The 18333-nt window shown below is 46.9% G+C and overlaps 1 long non-coding RNA gene across 1 annotated transcript in view; it reads left to right on the top strand.

The window, feature by feature from the left end:
• The window catches only part of LOC141985365 (uncharacterized), a 91972-nt gene extending 90308 nt beyond the window's left edge, over positions 1-1664 (top strand). The window contains exons 2-3 of the long non-coding RNA XR_012638917.1: positions 893-1010; positions 1539-1664. This is a non-coding gene — a long non-coding RNA (uncharacterized LOC141985365). The remainder of the gene's footprint in view (positions 1-892; positions 1011-1538) is intronic.
• The last annotated feature ends 16669 nt before the right edge of the window (positions 1665-18333 follow it).

Below are 18333 nucleotides of genomic sequence, written 5' to 3'. Positions count from 1 at the left end.
GATAGAGCCTCAGCTGGTGCAAACTGGCATAACGGCTTTGGCTTCAATGGCCCTTTTTACTCTTACTATACTGATGCTTTTGATCTTTGCAGCAATTTTCTGGTTATTTTTGAGCCAAGGATGTAGCATACTTATGGAAACGTTAGGGGAGCTATCTCAATTAACACCCGCAGAGGATCTGGCCCAGAAAACACCAGCTGGTGAATTTTCACTGAAATACAAAGAAACCTTGTGTACATGTTTCCGATAGACATAAAGCTATCTAATGAACATGATGCCACTGAGCCAAAAAAAACAAAAAGAAAAGTGTGATCATGGGCGGTGGGTATAAGAGGCCCGGGGAGGCTCTCCCTGGTGCTGCCGCAGCCACCAGACCCCCAGATGCAGGGTTTGGTGGCAAAGTTTTTGCTTTTTATGCCCCATGCAGGTTCTGGGGCAGCTGAGGAGGCATGTGCCATGTCCTCAGCCGCCCCGGAACCTGAATGGGGCATATCAAAAGCGCCTTCTAACAGCCACTTTTCCCCTGCATGGGTTGGGTCCAGGGAGGGGAGGCATGGCGTGGCTTCAGCCAGCCTGGGGCTCCTCCGGCTGAGGGGAGGGGGATGTTCTGGGCTTCTTAGGGTGGGGGAGGCTTGTGGCTTCAGCTGCGGGGGGCCAGGGGGCCTCGGTGCTCCGGACATAGAGAGGGCATGGGTGGAAGGGGCAGAGCCAGGGGCTAGCCTCCCCAAAGGGGGGCTCCACTCTCCGCCCATGAGCATGACAGTTAAAAAGCAATATGCCTTTTCCTTCAGACATCTGCCCTGCTGAATGCTTCGTGCTGACAGGCCTGTGCTTCAGCATGCTTTACAGATACCCTATTTTTCAATAACCGTGCATATTTCTCTCTGCACAGTCATACTGATGGGAACCAAGAATCCATTGCTTTGCCTCCAGTATCAATGTTTGCATTGCCATTTTGTAAAGGATGGCAAAGGGATGTGGAACTGTACAAGAATTCAGATCCAGTCTGGGTAAGTAAGGGTCGAGAATTGTTACCACTCAGTGGCCCATGTGAAACATCTTTGGTGGTCTCACTTCAATTCCTAGTGGACAAGTGAACCAAAAGACATCATCACAATGGGCAATAATGGATATCCTAGCTGACAGTGTCAGTAGGAAGGTCCAGCACCATATAGGCCATAGGAATGAACTCCTTGTGATGCTGGCAGACCAGGTGCCAGCTCATGCCAAGGTCCCCATGTCTCAACTGAATGCTGGCAAATACATAGCTGGACTCGTTCCAGCTCTCCCATGTGTAGTCTTGTTAAAATAGGTATTAAAATTATAAGACTGTGTTTTGTGTTTAGACTTTACAGAATGCTTCTAAGTTGCTGCTGCATGCATTAATCTCACTTATAACATCTGTATCTCATATTATAACATAATTGAGCATATGTGTTGTAAGCCTCTATAACTGTGTAGATCATCAGACAGGAGAGAGACGTTAACTAGTGTGGAATGCTGGTCTCCAACAAAAGGTGTTCTGTCCTGCTCAACAGGGAAGATCAAGCAACACCAAATGGACTAGGTGGAACACTGAAGAGGACAAAAGACTGTGTTGCTTGCTCTCCTCCTCCCATGCAGATGAGTCATGCAAGTGAATTCCTCCCATCAGCTGAGTTTGCAGGTCAGAGCACAAGTGGGGAAGGGAATAAAAACCCCTAACAAGAAGTACTCCTCAGGAATTCTGCACCACTGCACAATGCAGAATTTTTCAGAAATTAATATGCATGCAGAATTTCCTTTCCCCCACAGAAATGGGCTGCAGTGCTGCTGGCTGTCACTAGGGGCCACTGGACCCGGCAGAGCCCAGCTTGCACATAGAAGACACTGCTGGGGGAGAGGGAGGGAGCAAGAGGGTTCCTGACAGCTGCAGTTCCCAGCATGCCCTGAGGGAAGGAGACAGCAGTGTGCAGGAAACTCTGTGCAACCCTGGGATCGAGCATCAGGCTGTTTCTCCCTCTGGATCCCTGGGCTTTGGGTTGGGGAGGGGAGAGGATGTCTGGGCTGGGCAGGGGGGCACGGCTGGGCTCTGGGGGTGGAGGGTGAGGGTATCTGGGCAAGGGGGGTCCCTGTGGCTGGAAGATTCTATTATTTTTTGAAACTTAACATTGTAACTCATTTGTGTGTGTATGTTCACCTGCTTCAACCCTGTAAATAACTCTCGGCTCCTTTTCCTATTTAATAAATCTCTATATAGTTTATTATAGGATTGAATGCAAGTGCTGTCTTTAGTGTGAGATCTAAAGTGCAACTGACCTGGGGTAAGTGACTGGTCCTGTGGGACTGGGTGTAACCTGAATATTACTTGTGTCATGATTCATGCTGTAACAGACCATCTATCACAAAGATAGGCTTACCTAGGTGGCAACCGCAAGACAGATCAGAGTACCCATGGAGGTTGTCTGTGACTCCATGTTAAGGCTGTTACAGTGCCTGAGGAGTTTACACTGGTTGGTTGGTTGGTTGGTTGGTGAAATCGAACTATAAAACTCACAACCAATTTGTGGTTTGTGCCCTGACTCTTACCAGTCTGCCCTGAGGTTGGTATTCATGCTCTTGAGCAACTGCAGGACATCTTGATGCTCCTCCAAAAGGTAGTGGCTCCAGTTCAGAGAAGACTGTTGAAGTACTGGAGAAGTCCACGCTGCTGGTGCATATGAACCAACTGCATTGTGCATAACAAGAAAACAACAATCTCCAGGTTACAAGTTCTAAACACAGAGAAAGTGGTGATGAGGGATGCATGGCCTGTGATAAATAGGCCCACTGGCCTGTGATAAATAGACCCAATGGCCTGTGATGGGATGTTAGATGGGGTGGGATCTGAGTTACTACAGAGAATTCTTTCCTGGGTATCTGGCTGGTGAATCTTGCCCATATGCTCAGGGTTTAGCTGATCGCCATATCTGGGGTTGGGAAGGAATTTTCCTCCAGGGCAGATTGGAAGAGGCCCTGGAGGTTTTTCACCTTCCTCTGTAGCATGGGGCACGGGTCACTTGCTGGAGGATTCTCTGCTTCTTGAAATCTTTAAACCATGATTTGAGGACTTCAATAGCTCAGACATAGGTGAGAGGTTTTTCGCAGGAGTGGGTGGGTGAGATTCTGTGGCCTGCGTTGTGCAGGAGGTCAGACTAGATGATCATTATGGTCCCTTCTGACCTTAATATCTATGAATTTAAAACTACCCTAACCAAGTATTTTTGTTGTTTTTCCAGAATATATTCATGTTATGCTGGGGGTTGGGAGAAACCTCATTGAAGCTGGTGGGCGTAACACCTGCTTTCCATTCAGGCTAAATGAGGGAACAATTAAATGCCCCTTTGTTGATAGACAGCAGAAACAACAGGAGCCATCACCTGAAACACAGGCCACATGCAAGGCCACTTAGGACTCCGAACTATGTGGGTAGAGGGTTTCATGATGGGCTGAATCTAAGGGGCGTGTGTGCAGTGGCAGATTACCGTACGGGTTGACAGGGCCATGCCCAGGAGCCCCAGCCAATTTGGGGACCCCCACAGGAGCACTGGAACTCTGGCTCTGCTCCACCCCCTGCTCCTCCTCCCCTGACCTCTCTGCCCTGTTCCTCCCCCCTGCTTCTCTTCTCCCCGAGGGCCCCCGGCCAGGCCGGAAGACGGAGATGTGGGAGGGATAGTGTGTTCTCCCACCCTCCCGCATGTGGAGATAGGTGAGCCAGTTGCCCAAGCCCCTCTCCTTTTCCCTCCCACCAACCCTCCTATGCGGAGCTGGCCTGAGGCCCCTCTTCCTTCCCCTCTCGTACAGACCTGGCCCAGGCTCCTCCCCTTTTCCTGTACCACGTGGAGCTGGCCTGAGCCTCTCTTCCTCCCCTCCACCCCCCTGTCTCCGCCCACCTGTGCCGAGCTGGCCCAAGGCCTTCTCCCTTTTCTGACCCCACTCACCTGCGTGGAGCAGGCCTTAGCCCCTGCCCCCCCGCCCCAGTTGGCCCGAATCTCTCTCCCCTCCTGCTGCGCTGACCTGGCCTGAGCCTCTTCCTCAACCCCCACCCCTCTGGTCGAGACCCTTTTTGGCAAAACTGGGCATTTGTCCCATTTGCTCTTGCCAACTGGTGATCAGCTGGGAAGAGCAAATGAGACAAATGCTCAGTTTTGCCAAAAATGTCAGGATGTCCGGAGCCAAAATGGGATGTATGGTCAACCTAGGCCAGAGGTCCCAAATGTTTTCAGTCACAGCCCCTTTACCCAGTCTATGCCCCACTCCGTGGGGCCAGAGAAGGGAGCAGGAGCCGGGGCCTGCGGTGGAGCCAGGGGCCATGGTCGGGAGTGGGGTGCAGGTGGGCCCGCAGCTGGGTGTGGAGCCATGGCTGGGGTTGGGGGCAGGGCTGTGGTGGGGCCACAGCGGAGCTGGGGGCACAGCAGGGCTGGGTGGTGCTCCCTTCCCATCCACCCCCAATGGGAGCTGATCCTGGCCCCACGGCATCCCCCTCAGCATTCCTCAGTGCTCCCCTAGGGCAGTGCACCCACAGTTTGGGGGCCACTGCCCCAGGCTGTGGCAAGAGCCCCCAAGGAGCCCGGGGAGGAGCCCTGGGCCCTCCACCTGCCCTGGGCGGGAGGACCAGGGGGGCCTGAGAGCAGCCCCCTGCCCATGTCCCTGCCCCCCACGGTGCACCACCCATGATAGCTGGATGGTCAAGGGCTTCCCACAGCAGTCCAGGCTCCCTGCACAGCTCTTACCATGGCCCGGATTCTGGCCAGACCAGGTGGTGGGGCCTTGGGGGAATGGGAGGAGCAGGGCCCCATGGCATTGGGGAGGATGTGGGGGGGGGGAAGAGAGAGAGGTGTGTGTGTGTGTGCACGCACACATGTGTGCATGCGTGTGTGCGTGAAGTAGCAAAAACATCACAGGAGCACACAGAGAAGGAACAAAGAAGCCCCACACACAGCCAGAGAAGCCCTGGCAGCTTGAGAAAAAGCTGAGAAAGAGCTTTTGAGTAAAGTGCTGCCTGGAAGAGGCTTGAGCTGTGAGAAAGTAAACTGGCTCCTGCCGTTTGATTCCTTCTTTGTAAATAAACAGGATTGCACCAAAGACATATCTGACTCTATCATCAATTTCTCCCCCTAATTGAAACAACCCACAAGACCCTGAAAATGGACTAACTCTGGCCAAAAAGGAGTAATAATATAAACATTAAAATAAGAACTCTGTTTTAAGTAAAGAACAATGAAATTAATGCAAGACTGATCTATGCCTACACATAGTTAATGATAGATTTTTATCCTCTACTCTTTAATCAGGTTCACGTATAAGAGATGAAATCACAGAAGAATTTATTAAATTCAATACTCTTCTGATCATTTCCACAATCAAGAGAATGTATATTCATATATATTTAATAATGGCATCTTTTTTCACATTTGATTCTAGTAGTTCAAATTTCTCCTACGGTAAAATCAATGAGAGAGCTGGTATTTATTTTCTAAGAATTGTTTCCTGTAGCATACCCCTCCTAAGGCATAATTCTGGAGAGTTATTTCCATAAACTGCATCATTTAAATTGGACAGTAGTGGCAGATAAAATGAGCACCTTTTGGGATTGGGACAGACCCTCCAAGGGCATCACAATACTTAAATACATGAGTACAGGCTCTCCTCCTCAGAAGTATGTTGGACAAGTAAATTATAAAAAGTCGGTTACCACAGTGTGACCTCAAGCATAGGGTTGCCAGCCCTAAATTAAAGATTAATCTTTAATTAAAGATTATGTCATGTGATGAAACCTCCAGGAATACATCCAACCAAAACTGGCAAGGATCACTGTTCAAATCAAGAAAAGGAAAATGTGCTCAGTTTAGATGTCACTATCTTCTTACCTGTATAATGTGCATTGAATGCAGCAGTGGTCAACCAGAAAAGTGTTCAGTTGAATACAGACTGACTGTTTTTAAAGACTATGTTACTCAGACCTGCAAAGGCCCAAATATGGAACATAATGTGTGACAAGGTTCCAAAATAAGGAACAAAAAAATTATTGATGCAAGAAAACTAAATTCTGTGGGATTTCTTCCTTCAGTAACTTTCTATGAGCAGTTTCATTCTTTACTTCTGATGCAGAGAGTTTAATAAAAAAAAAAGTGAGGGTACTCCAAATTGGTGTGGAATATAGGTATCTGGAGGACTAAAGTGAATGACATCCCTTAAAATCAGTTATACTTGTGAGGCATGACATAACAATAGAGTTTTTTAAATCAATGCAACAGTCTATAACAAAAATCCTTATCGCCAAATTGATGAGTTTTTGCTTTGAGTTTAAGTTCTTGTAGTATTTTATTTATCTAAAAGTCAGATAGGTACATAAGAAAATTAGGGCTCTATTCTGGGCTCATTGATGATGTGCCATTGACTTCAATGAGACCAGGATCTTGCCCTTAATGTACAGATCAATTGCATAAGAATAATGTTGTCAGGGCTTAGGTAGATTTGCTAGTGCTAATGTGAGTCAAATCTGAACAGGGTCTTTTACTCCTGTAAGGACAAATCATTTTTTTCAACAGCGAAGTAACACATTAGAAGTGCGCTGTAGCTCACGAAAGCTCATGCTCAAATAAATTGGTTAGTCTCTAAGGTGCCACAAGTCCTCCTTTTCTTTTTGCGAATACAGACTAACACGGCTGTTACTCTGAAACCTGACATTAGAAGAAATAATACATCTGATGCATTTGTCATTATCTGGTTCTTCTCCTTTACTTTCCATAGCAGAGGTGGCCAAACCATGGCTCGCGAGCCGCATGTGGCTCTTTTACAGTTAAAGTTCGGCTCGCGAAGCTCCCCACACTCCCTCCCATTCTCTGCCTACCAGACTTGGTGTGGGGTAGGACCTCAGGGCTTCTGCCAAGCAGGGAGGGGTGTCTCAGGGCTTCAGCCCCACTGGACACACCTGCCAGGGCTGGGGGCTTCAGCAGGAGCAGGGCCTCCCACAGGGTTCAGGGCCTCAGCCCCAAAACCCCTCTCCCCACAGGGCTGAAGTCCTGACCCCAGCAGGTGCCTCCCATGGAGCTGAAGCCCCCAAATCCCCCTCCACGCAGGGCTGAAGCCTCGAGCCCTGGCAGGCGCGCCCTGGCTCTTGAACTTCTAAAGATTGTGGTATGCAGCTTGGGGAGGGCCACCCCATCCTAGTTCTTTGGTGATTTGTCTTCCATTTCATAAATATTTTTTCCCTGAAAGTGATAGGATTGCTTTTGTGTAGTGCATTCTGATTGGGTTTTTTATGGGGGGAGTTTAAACCTTGAGTAACTACTGAACTGAGGTGAAACTGAATAAAAACATTCTAAGAACACTGAGGCTGATCCTGCAAAACTCAGCTCAAGTAGATCTAGTGCTTGGGCCTTTGTATAGTAATTATATACAGTGTAAATCAATGACAAGGTACATAAAATACTATTTGTTTACATCAGTAATATGAATCATTCATTATGAAGACATCACAGAATGGGAGGGGTGGGAAATCTGCCTTTTATCTTATTACTCAGCCAAAGATCTCATAGATCTCAATCATCTTGACTGTGATATGATACTCATCATAGCAATATTTTTTCATTATTCCACATCGCACAGCTGAAATAGACAAATCTAATGGTGTTACAGTGGAGCTCTTGTTTTCCTAAGGTTTTTGGAGAGAGAGAAACCACTCTGAGAAAGTGGGATTGGGGCAAGAGGGAGGAACAATGCACAGTATTCATTGCCCTCCATGATGTGACTGACCTTTTGGTTAACCAAGAGTTTCAAACAACCAGAGGTTAGTTATGCCCTTCTACTATACTTGTTATCCTACCCCACTGATTTGCTTGCTTTTTAATACAAATAATGATAGGTATTTTTGAGACAGGTGTGGTCTAATGGCCTGAGCAGAGGACTGGAAGCTAGGAATTTACAAGTTCTAATCCTTGCTCTAACACTGACTCAGTTCATGGTTTCAGACAAGTCATTTAATCTTTCAGGCTCAGCTTTCCCATGTGTAAAAGCGGGATAATACTACTTGTATCTCACAGGGACATTGTGAGATTAATTTTAATATTTGTAAATTATTTTGAAAATGGAAATGCTAAATCTTATTACACAATCGTCCTAGCTGTTTGCAGTACAAACCATCCTCCTAAGTAAAGGATAAGTAGCTTGGAACTCAGCAAGTATGCTACCCAACTAGAACAAATACAATTTTGCAGTCCATTGACTTCAAATTACAATGCCAAGTTTTATTTGATCTGTGAATATCTATCTGTGTGCCATACACTATGCACTTTTTTCAGAGTGCCTCTTATACCTCATCCTTATTATCCTATCCACATTTTTGGCAAGTTAACCAAATGGGTCAGAAGCTGAACAAAATAGACATTTGGGGGCATTTATGATGTTGCAGTTATCATCATTTCTTTCCCTGCTACTGTTAATACATGTGTGAGTGGATTTAGTGAGCCTGAAAGTGAGGAACTAATAAACACTTGCTTGAGCCTGGTGTAACTGAGGCTACAGTTTGGCTCCTGATACTTAGATTTTTATTTACTGAAGCTTCTCAACACAACCCTAGGATATAGGTACTGTGATAGGGTCGGGCCAGATGGCTACAGGAGAGTAATAGAAGGCAGATATATTAGCCCCAGGTTAAGTAGGTCCCTTTTCCCTGGGTAAGGTGACAGGGAAGGTTCCAGAACAATCAGGAACCTTCTGGAGACAATTAAGACAGACAGGCTGATTAGAACACCTGCAGCCAATCAAGAAGCTGTTAGAATCAATTAAGGCAGGCTAATAAGGGCACCTGGGTTTAAAAAGGAGCTCACTTCAGTTTGTGGTGCTTGTGTGAGGAGCTGGGAGCAAGAGGCACTAGGAGCTGAGAGTGAGAACGTGGACTGTTGGAGGACTGAGGAGTACAAGCATTATCAGACACCAGGAGGAAGGTCCTATGGTGAGGATAAAGAAGGTGTTGGGAGGAGGCCATGGGGAAGTAGCCCAGGGAGTTGTAGCTGTCGCACAGCTGTTCCAGGAGGCACTCTAGACAGCTGCATTCCACAGGGCCCTGGGCTGGAACCCGGAGTAGGGGGCGGGCCCGGGTTCCCCCCAAACCTCCCAACTCCTGGTCAGACACAGGAGGAGTTGACCTGGACTGTGGGTTCAGAAAAACGGCCAAGCTGAGGGCTGCCGTGAAGCTCCAAGGCGAGCAAATCCACCAATAAGCACAAGACCCACCAAGGTAGAGGAGGAACTTTGTCACAGTACATATCAGTTGGACAGATTTTGTCTCCCAGCCTAGCCCTTCTGTGCCACTCCAGTAATATACAGGGACCAGAACTGTTCTGTAAGGGACTCTAGGAGAAAATTCCTCTGGCACAGCATAGGGCTGACATACGCAGCCATATTTTGGTCCCCTTACAAGCCATGATGCAGGGTACAGGGTCATGGGGCAGAAAACTGTGGATGATCCTGAGCTGCTTTGGACTGCAAAGACAGTCCATAAGCAACTCTTGAATGCTTCTGTAAATTAGAGCAGCCCTGGGTTGCTCTGATTTATACCAAGTATTACACTGGCCCCATAGCAGCCCACAATTCTGAAAGAACAAAGGAGGCTTACTTATCTTTGACCCCCTTCTCCTGGGCTGTATCTTCAGTGCTGGGCCAACGGGAAGTGCTGGACTGAATTTCTACCCTTTCTACTGCCATTTTACAGATGGGGTAAATAAGGCATGGAGAGGTGAGTAAATCACTTTCTAATGGTACACAGGAAGTTGGTGGCAGGGTTGAGGACAGAAGCCAGCTCTGAGGTGAAAAACCCATTCTCATTTATGATACTGAAGTGCCTCTCAGAAAAATGGTTTCAAATCTCTGAAAACGGCTCCTTCCTCAAGGCAGCCCAGTGCCTCCCGGAGCTCCTTACCATGCAGAGGAAATACATCTGTAATTCTGTATACACTCCCATGCACAGGGCACCAAGAGCCTATCTGCCTCTCCCCACTTGTCTTCCTGGCTAGCACTAAAAGGGAGGGGGAGTTCCTGTGCTCTGGGGAATAGAGAGACTGCAACTGTCGTCAGCACAGACCTGGAGGGCTCCTTGCATTCTTCCTCTCCCTTATGCACTTTGCACAGGTACCAGCCACAATCTAGCCTATGTGTAAAGTGTTTTAGATTGACAAGTTCTACATAAATGTAAAATATTACAGTACATTCTGTTCAATGGGACATGTTATTGTGTTCTTTGGATATTCTCCAGAAAAGTGATTTAGGGCTTGTCTAGGTGAACAATTAGTGCGTAGCGAGCTGCAGCATAAATCTACAGTACATTAGCTTGCTGCACACTAAGTATCCATATGGACCCTGCTTAGGGTGACCATATTTCCCAAAGGGAAAACGGGACACTCCATGGGGCTGGTCCCAGCCGCTCACCCAAGGTGCCCCCCCCCCAACTGTCACTGGTCACTCAAACCCTGCCAGCCCCATGCTCGAGGCCAGGGCTGTTCACTGGAACCCTGCCTGCCCCCCCATCCACACATTGGAACCCTTCCTTGCCCCCCCCAGCCCAATCTTCCCCCTGCACCCCTTTTATTTTTGACAAAAGGGGGCATTTGTCCAATTTACTCTTGCCAACTTGATCAGTTTGCAAGCGCAAATGGGTCAAATACCCTCTTTTGCCAAAAAAGTTGGGACGGCTGGGACAGGGCTTAAAAAAAAATGGTCCTGGCAAAACGGGACGTATGGTCACCCTAACCCTGCTGCCACACACTAAAAGCTCCTAATGCACTTTGATCTACTCTGCTTTGCAATGGGAGGTCAGTGCACACTAGGGAACTTCTAGCGAGCAGCAGCCAGTGCATGGCACCCCAGCTAGAGAAGCCCTCAGCCTATGACTGTCCCTTAATTATGACAGTCCTAACATAAGTTTAACTAATGCAAGGTAATTTACTGATAATTCACTGGGTGTTTATAGGTGAGAAATTCTGATCAACACCTCACTCAAAAGTAGCTGGGATCAGGTGGTGTTTAGCCAAATAGTTCCAGAATATTAACTTCAAACACTGATTTGCAAGCATGCAGGGCTTTGAAGCCTCAGACATGGATATTTTTCCCTTTAATAAAAATAAAATAAAAACAAAACAAAAAAACACACCACAACAAACAAGCTAGGAAAGTCCATTCAAAAAGTTACAGTAAGAGAAGAATGTCAAAGTTGTATGGTTAAGCACTGGAAAGTTAGAAAATGCCAAAGTCAGGATTGTACAGGTTGTCCTATGCAATTTTTTTATATTTACAAAAGGGATAGTAAATTTTCCCAATTTAAATTGGGTAGGCTATCCTTAATTTTCCATTCTAAACTGCTATGGAGTGTTCCTGTGAGATGTTAATCTGGTTGCCACAATACTCTCCAGAGACAGCTGGATTTCACTTGCAGGTAAAGCTACTGCTGGTAATATAAAATTTGCAAGTATTTTAGGATTGCTTGGGGTTAAAAGTACTACAGATATGTAAAATTATTATTATTGGCAGTATAATGTGGGGAAACTTGCATTTCCACTGTCCATGCTGAATTAATCCTGTGATTATACAGAGGACTTTGGGCTCCAGAGATGAGAGTCTTAACTTAACATTCATGAGCACTAACTTCACTTTGCAGAGGGGGAGGAGACTGCCATTTTCCAAACAATGGCCCAAGTTCTGCTCTCAAGTTTGATGACATCAAGTGTTTATCTGGCAGAGAACGACATTCAAATACATTTTAAAACATACAACATATCAAATCCAACAGACAGAGACTTGATGGCTATCATTCCTTTACTGTCACTTAATGTGCATTATTTAGTAATTTCAGCCCACACCTGTAACCAATATATAAAGAATGTTGCTTTAGAAAACAGAGTAAATAGAATTTACTTACAAACTGAAGGAGGCCAAAGTGTTGCTGTCACTAGGGGTGCCTACCAAAAATCCTGCTGAAGAACAAGGAGGCCTGGACTCTCTCAAAGCACAGGAGAAACAATTGCTACTATTTTGTGTAGAGATGCACTGAGGAGGCAGAGTTCAGATCATGGATGAGGTTGATGTGTGGGTCTGAGGTTAATGCAGGGCTACGAGTCACATCTGACTATGTTAAAGTCTGCCCAACTGATCCTCTGAGATTTCTGGTACCGTGAAAATGGCCACACTAGGGATTTCAGTCCACAAGATTTCAGCTGCATCCAAACTAGAACACGAACAGGGTAGGCATTAGAGACAAATCTACACCTCAAGTCACTACAACCTGATGGCAGAGGGACATGCTCCTAATGAGCCAGATTGTGTCCCCCACTGAAGCTGTCCCAGGGAGAGACACGCTGGAGTGATAGCTCCCAGCTCTGGTGGTGGTGCAAAGAAGCACCTTTTAAAATATCCCATCTGGGATGGAGTCAGGAATGGCATATGGGTAGGAACCAGCAATAAAAATTAGGCAGCTGCCTATTTAGCTTACCCCCAGCACGAGCTCTGAAAAATAAAAATAAGCTCCTTCCAAATGCCAAATCTCACAGAAAACCAAACACACTGGAGAAATTCCATATCTGGGGCTTCAAATCTGAACTTCCTCCCCAGCAAAGGGGGCTGGATTTGAGATCAGTTCTGACCCATCTCTAATTTTGTATGAAGCATGTCAGGAAAAGTTGACCATTGAGAATGCCTGCACAGTGCTGAAGGCATAAGTGCCTAATGCTGACAAGAGCTCTGTAATTAGTTGGACAAGAACCTCAAAGCAGAAGAGGACTTTCTGTAAGAGGACTCTTGACATTTGGAGGAAAATTGTAACTTGACTTGATTTGTGCAAAAGCAGCAAGAGAATAAAATGTGGGATGGAGAAGAATATTTTTGTAGTGATTTTAAATGAAGGGCAATGCATGGTGACATTTGGAGTGTAAATTTTAGACTACACCAGATGGATATCTTGAAGGAAATTGCATGTCTACGTTAATGGAAATGTATGAAGTTGCTCAGTTTTATTTCAGGTACCTTTAAAGATGTCCTTGTCTAACTGAGGAGACAGTTAAATATTTGAATGGTATGGGCACTACTGTTGATCTTGTAATGAGGGAGTGGCTAGCTCAGGGGACTGCTAATGAGTAAGGTAGTGACTCCGTATTAAAAAGCTTTAAACATGATCACAGGCTTGTCCTGGGACTCTGTGCAGTGAAGCATTTGGAAAGTCCCCCATTAGATGTTTGTGGGTATCAACCATCCCCAGCCATGGAAAATGCACCACTTCAGGTGCTCTGCCTTTTCACCCCTTCAGACCATCAAGTGTTATGCTTCCCTCCCCCCGTACCCCATCACCATGAAAACTAATAAGTGATTTGATTTCCCGAAGTTGGGGAGAGGCACCTTAAAGTGAAGCTCCCAGTTGTATTTCCTGAGAATAAGCAGTAGGTGAGTAATACCCTTTTTTCCCCTTTAAGTGGGAAGTTAAAGAATTTGTGCTGCCATGCAAGAAAGCCACTGCTCTGGTAATAGAATATAGTAGGAACTGTTTTTCTTTAGGTTGCTTATTTGACTCCAAAACAGTTGCTAATGATTGAAAGTTATTACTAACTGAAAGGTTAACTCAGTTCAATTTCTAGTGGACATATAGTGGACTGTGGGGAGCCAGGGTGGCTTCCCTCCGAACCAGAGGGTAATGAGCCACCCTCTCAGCCTGAGTGGGCGGGGCTAGACCACGCTTACACCAATCCCCAGGAGGGGAGGGGTGGGACAGGAAGTACAAAGGGCGGGGCCCTTTACCCAGTGAGGAGAGCACCAGGGAGGGAGACAGACACAGGCTGCTCCCTCCAAACCCTGCTGCCGACCCAGGGGAGGCCCTGGGCCAGGAGGAACCTGACCAGGAGGAAGGCCTGTGGCGACCAGGACTGCCAGCCGCTGAGTACCCAGAGGACCTGGGGGGGGGCCAGGCTGTAACCCGGGCCAGCGTGAGCCCGACAGAGAGGGGGAGCTGGAGCTGCCAGCAGCTGAATACCTGGACGAGCTGGAGGGACTGGAGAGGCCCGCTTGAGAGACCGGGTAGGAAGTAGCCCAGGGGCAGAACTGCACAGTGCGGTGGGTGTATTTGGTCGGCGGGGAGCAGATGGCCCCCCGCTGACCCAGCGGCGGGACCTTCACCTCCCACCACTGTCAGGGCCCTGGGCTGGAACGCAGTGGAGTTGGGTGGGCCTGCGTTCCCCTACCCCGGCCAACCCGCCTTGGGTCGCAGAACCACGCGCCGCAGACTCGTGCCGGTGCCCTCCCCGGGGCTTGAGGGGCGCGCCGCAGACTCGTGCCGGCGCCCCCCCCGGGGCTTGAGGGGCGCGCTGCGGACTCGTGCCGGCACACCTTTTCCGCTAATTACCCAGCGCCCGAAAGGTGTGACTAAGGCCTGCCTGTGGGACCATAGCTCTCCATCACCCCCTAGGGGCTCGGTGGACCGATTGAAACCTGTCACATGGGAACACACAAAAACATTTAGCAATTGATTTCCTGTGAAGCAGTTTCAACAGTGAGGACAACGATAAAATCCTTGCTATCATCCCTACAGAACAGAATATACATATTAACAGGACAACGGTTATTGCAAGCTTCTACCATAGCCTATACAGTAGTCATGGTGTGGCAGAGTACTCCAGGCTCTAGTGCTGCCAGTTTGACACACACTGTTCACCAACACCTGTATTCACTTCAAAAATAAATTGCAATAGCTCTGGATTCAAATGTGTGAGATACTTTTACTATCTAGAAAAGGGACCTTCTACAGAAATGGAGTCTAAGATGTCTGTGGGCGCAGTAATGTTTTACACTGTACAAACATCATCATTGGCATGTTACCATATTGATGGCAACTCACTCCAACAGCTGGGTTAACAACACAATGATTTTGCTACCAGAGAAGTTTCAGCTCACACCCTGAACGAGTTAACTGACTCTTCCAACTGCTTGAAACTCCCAGATCTCTCCCAGGATCCGCCACCTCACTACCACTGACTAAAGCTAAATCATTCCCTAAAATGGGGAAAGGGCTGCAAATTCAGGAAAGGGGAGAAGGGGTTGTTGGAGGGTTTGGCCATCTTTGTTGTTTTCCCTCCATGTTTATCTCCTTCTCCTCCAATTAGTTTGGTGCCCTTTCTGTAGTATTATTTTTCTAATTGGTTGCCATGTAGGCTTAACTTACCTGGTAACCCTCAAAGGCGGGAAAAGATCACCTGATCTTAGGCTGATCTGCCCGGAGATAGCCAGGCCATTTAAGGGGAAGTCACCCTCCCCTCAGAGCTGTCCATCCTAGAGGCAGCCCGTGTTCGTTCGGTTTGCGCAGTCTGCGAGAGGCAAGAGGACCATCAAGGCCAAGGATGCAGGAGATCACCATCATCTGTATCTTACCTGGTTCAGCTCCATCTTCCCAAAGGATCCGAGTTCCTCCTGTGGTTCCACTTCAAGTGGCATCACAGTAGAAGGTCCGGATCTGGAGAGACAGAAGCAAATCTTAAAACAGCATGTCATACCACCTGGGTCCTGTCCTTTGGAATAGTAATGTTGACTCTTGTTGTTTGTATGCCCATAGTTTTGTAAAGGGGGTTGTGGGATCTGGGCTTTAGGCCCATCAGGAATAAACCACCAAGCTATTTTATTCTGTTTACCTTGCTTCCCTTCTTAATAAACCCCTTACTTGTTTACACCCTTATCATCCTTTCCTTTTTTTTAATTTCAAAGTAAGCCTGGATGATAGATACCAGTGGGGTAAAGAAGCTACCTAAAGGGGTGGGGTGCTACACTCTCATTGATTTGTTCTAGAGCAGCTCCAAAAATCATGAGTTTTCCGATTCAAGAAATGAAGATATTGGAGGGATATAATGGCAGAGAGAGTGCTGTACAATTTCTTCAGCTGATCCAGTGTACTGTGGGAAGCCTGACCACAAGAACATCTTTTGGGATACAAGCACTTGATGGACATGGCTTTTTGTATATCAACATTTTTAAAAAGCTGAATGTCATCGTTGACCTGCCCAATAAAGTGCTAACACAAGCCTATGACACAGGAGGAAGAACTGTAATACCTGCTTCACACCGAGTTGCTGCCCTGAAGGCACCTGCAAGGCTAACCATCCCTGAGTGGGAGCCAGCTGTCATCACATTGCCAACAAATACTCAGGGGCCTTTGCAAAGGACAAACTCCAATGTGCGAAAAATCAACACAGAAGTTGTGGTAGTCGGTCCAGACCCTCGACCACAGAAACAATACAAGTACTCCCGAGAGGCAGAGGAAGGCATTAGACTCACCATCCAATCCCTCCTAGGTCAAGGGGTACTTGTAGAATTGGAAAGTGTATGTAATACCCCCATATGGCCTGTGTTAAAAGCCGATAAAGTTAACTGGCGGTTAATGGTAGACTATAAGGAGCTCAACTGAGTAACATGCAGGATGACTCCTGTAGTTGACAAATTCCAAGAGATAATGGTGGCCATTGTGGCAGGTGCCAAGTGGTTCACCATTCTTGATCTCAGTAACGCCTTCTTTGCCATCCCACTCCATCCTGGCAGCTGATATAAGTTTGTGTTCACTTATGGCAACAGGCAGCTATCATTCACCCATGTCCCACAAAGACACCATAACTCACCCTCACTTTGCCACAAAAACATAGCAAAAATGTGGGAACATCTGGAAGGTAAAGACAAAATAATAAGCTACTTGGACAATATCCTTAGTGCAACACCTACAAGAAAGGAAAATCGGGAAATCTTAGAGGTTATCCTGAAAAGGATCCAGGAGACAGGATTCCTAATCAGTCCCACCAAGGCGCAGATGCTCCAGCAGAAGGTAACCTATTTATGAATGGAGCTAGCCATTCAAGACCGTCGTGCAGATGATGGAAGGGTTGAGTTGATCAGCAAGCTACCTGCCCTCCCAGGACATTACTGCGCTACATTCATTTATCGGGCTGAATGAGAAATTCATTTCTCACGACTTTATAGAGGGTTATTCTGAACCAGGAAAACCCCATCTATAATCTGTTGAAGAAAAGGACAGCGTGGACTTGGCCTGACGCAGAGAAAAGGGCATTTTGTAAATTAAAGCAAGCCCTTATGCAAGCACCAACACTTGAGTACCCACAACCAGGGAAACCCTTTATCCTGCAAACTGCGAAAACAAAGAATGGACTCAGTGCAGTCCTAATGCAGGACAGTGGCACAGGACTTAGACTAGTCATCTTTGGCTCTGAAACTTTTTGAGTGAGGTGGAAAAAGGGTTCTCTCCATGTGAACGAGAGGTTTTAGCTCTAGTCTGGTCAATTAATCACTGGGAATATCTAGTCGGGTTGTCTCCCATAGTCCTGAGAACACTACACACTCCAGTCAACTATGTCCTGTCTAGAAGAATAAATGAAGGAAGGGTATCAAACCCACAGCTGGTGAACTGGCCTCTGAGCCTGCTCAATAAAGATGTCCAAGTGGAGAAAGCTCAGTCCTCATCCACAATTCTGTATTCCCTGTTTACATCTGGAGAAGACCACAAGTGTCCTCTTCCATCTGAAGACACAAATGAGAGCAAGTCACCTTTCTTATCAAAGACCGCCTATAAAGATGCAAAAAAAACTCAACAGGGATATCTGGGTGGTGATGGGAGCTACAACTTCCATGAAAGCAGACCATGGGCAGGGTATGCCTCTCTCCAAATAAGAACGGGAAGAACGCTCCGAGGGACTGTAATGCAAAACTCTACTTAAGCGGCAGAAGTTGTTGCTGTGTTAGCCACCTTATATGAAACAGCTTTGGACAGAGATTTATTAATCTGCTCTGACTCGGATTGGGTATTTCGAGCATTAATTAATTGGATGCCTATTTGGTTAAGCACTCAGATGATGTCAGCAGATAATAAGCCCATCACACATGCCAAATATTTAGTGCATGCATGGCATTTGGCAGAGGAAAGAACTTGAAGAACTTACCTGTTTAAAGTCCTTCTGCATAAAAAGATTTCCTTTATTTCATGTGAATAGATGGCTGCCTCTTAAGCCTGATCTACGCTATGAGTTTGTCGGATTTAGCAGCGTTATGTCGAATTAACTCTGCACCCGTCCACACAACTAAGCCATTTTTTTCAACATAAAGGGGTCTTAAAAACAATTTCTGTAGTCCTCCCCAACAAGGGGATTAGCACTGAAATCAACATCGCCGTTTCAAATTAGGGTTAGTGTCGATGCAATTCAAAGGTATTGGCCTCCAAGAGCTATCCCACAGTGCACCGTTGTGACAGCTCTGGACAGCACTCTGAACTCGGATGCACTGGCCATGCGT

This window comes from Natator depressus, chromosome 3 (genome assembly GCF_965152275.1).
Source record: "Natator depressus isolate rNatDep1 chromosome 3, rNatDep2.hap1, whole genome shotgun sequence".
In the NCBI taxonomy this organism is placed as follows: Eukaryota; Metazoa; Chordata; order Testudines; family Cheloniidae; genus Natator; species Natator depressus.
The sequence above is the reverse complement of the archived record's forward strand: the minus strand, read 5'-3'. Positions and strand labels throughout refer to the sequence as shown.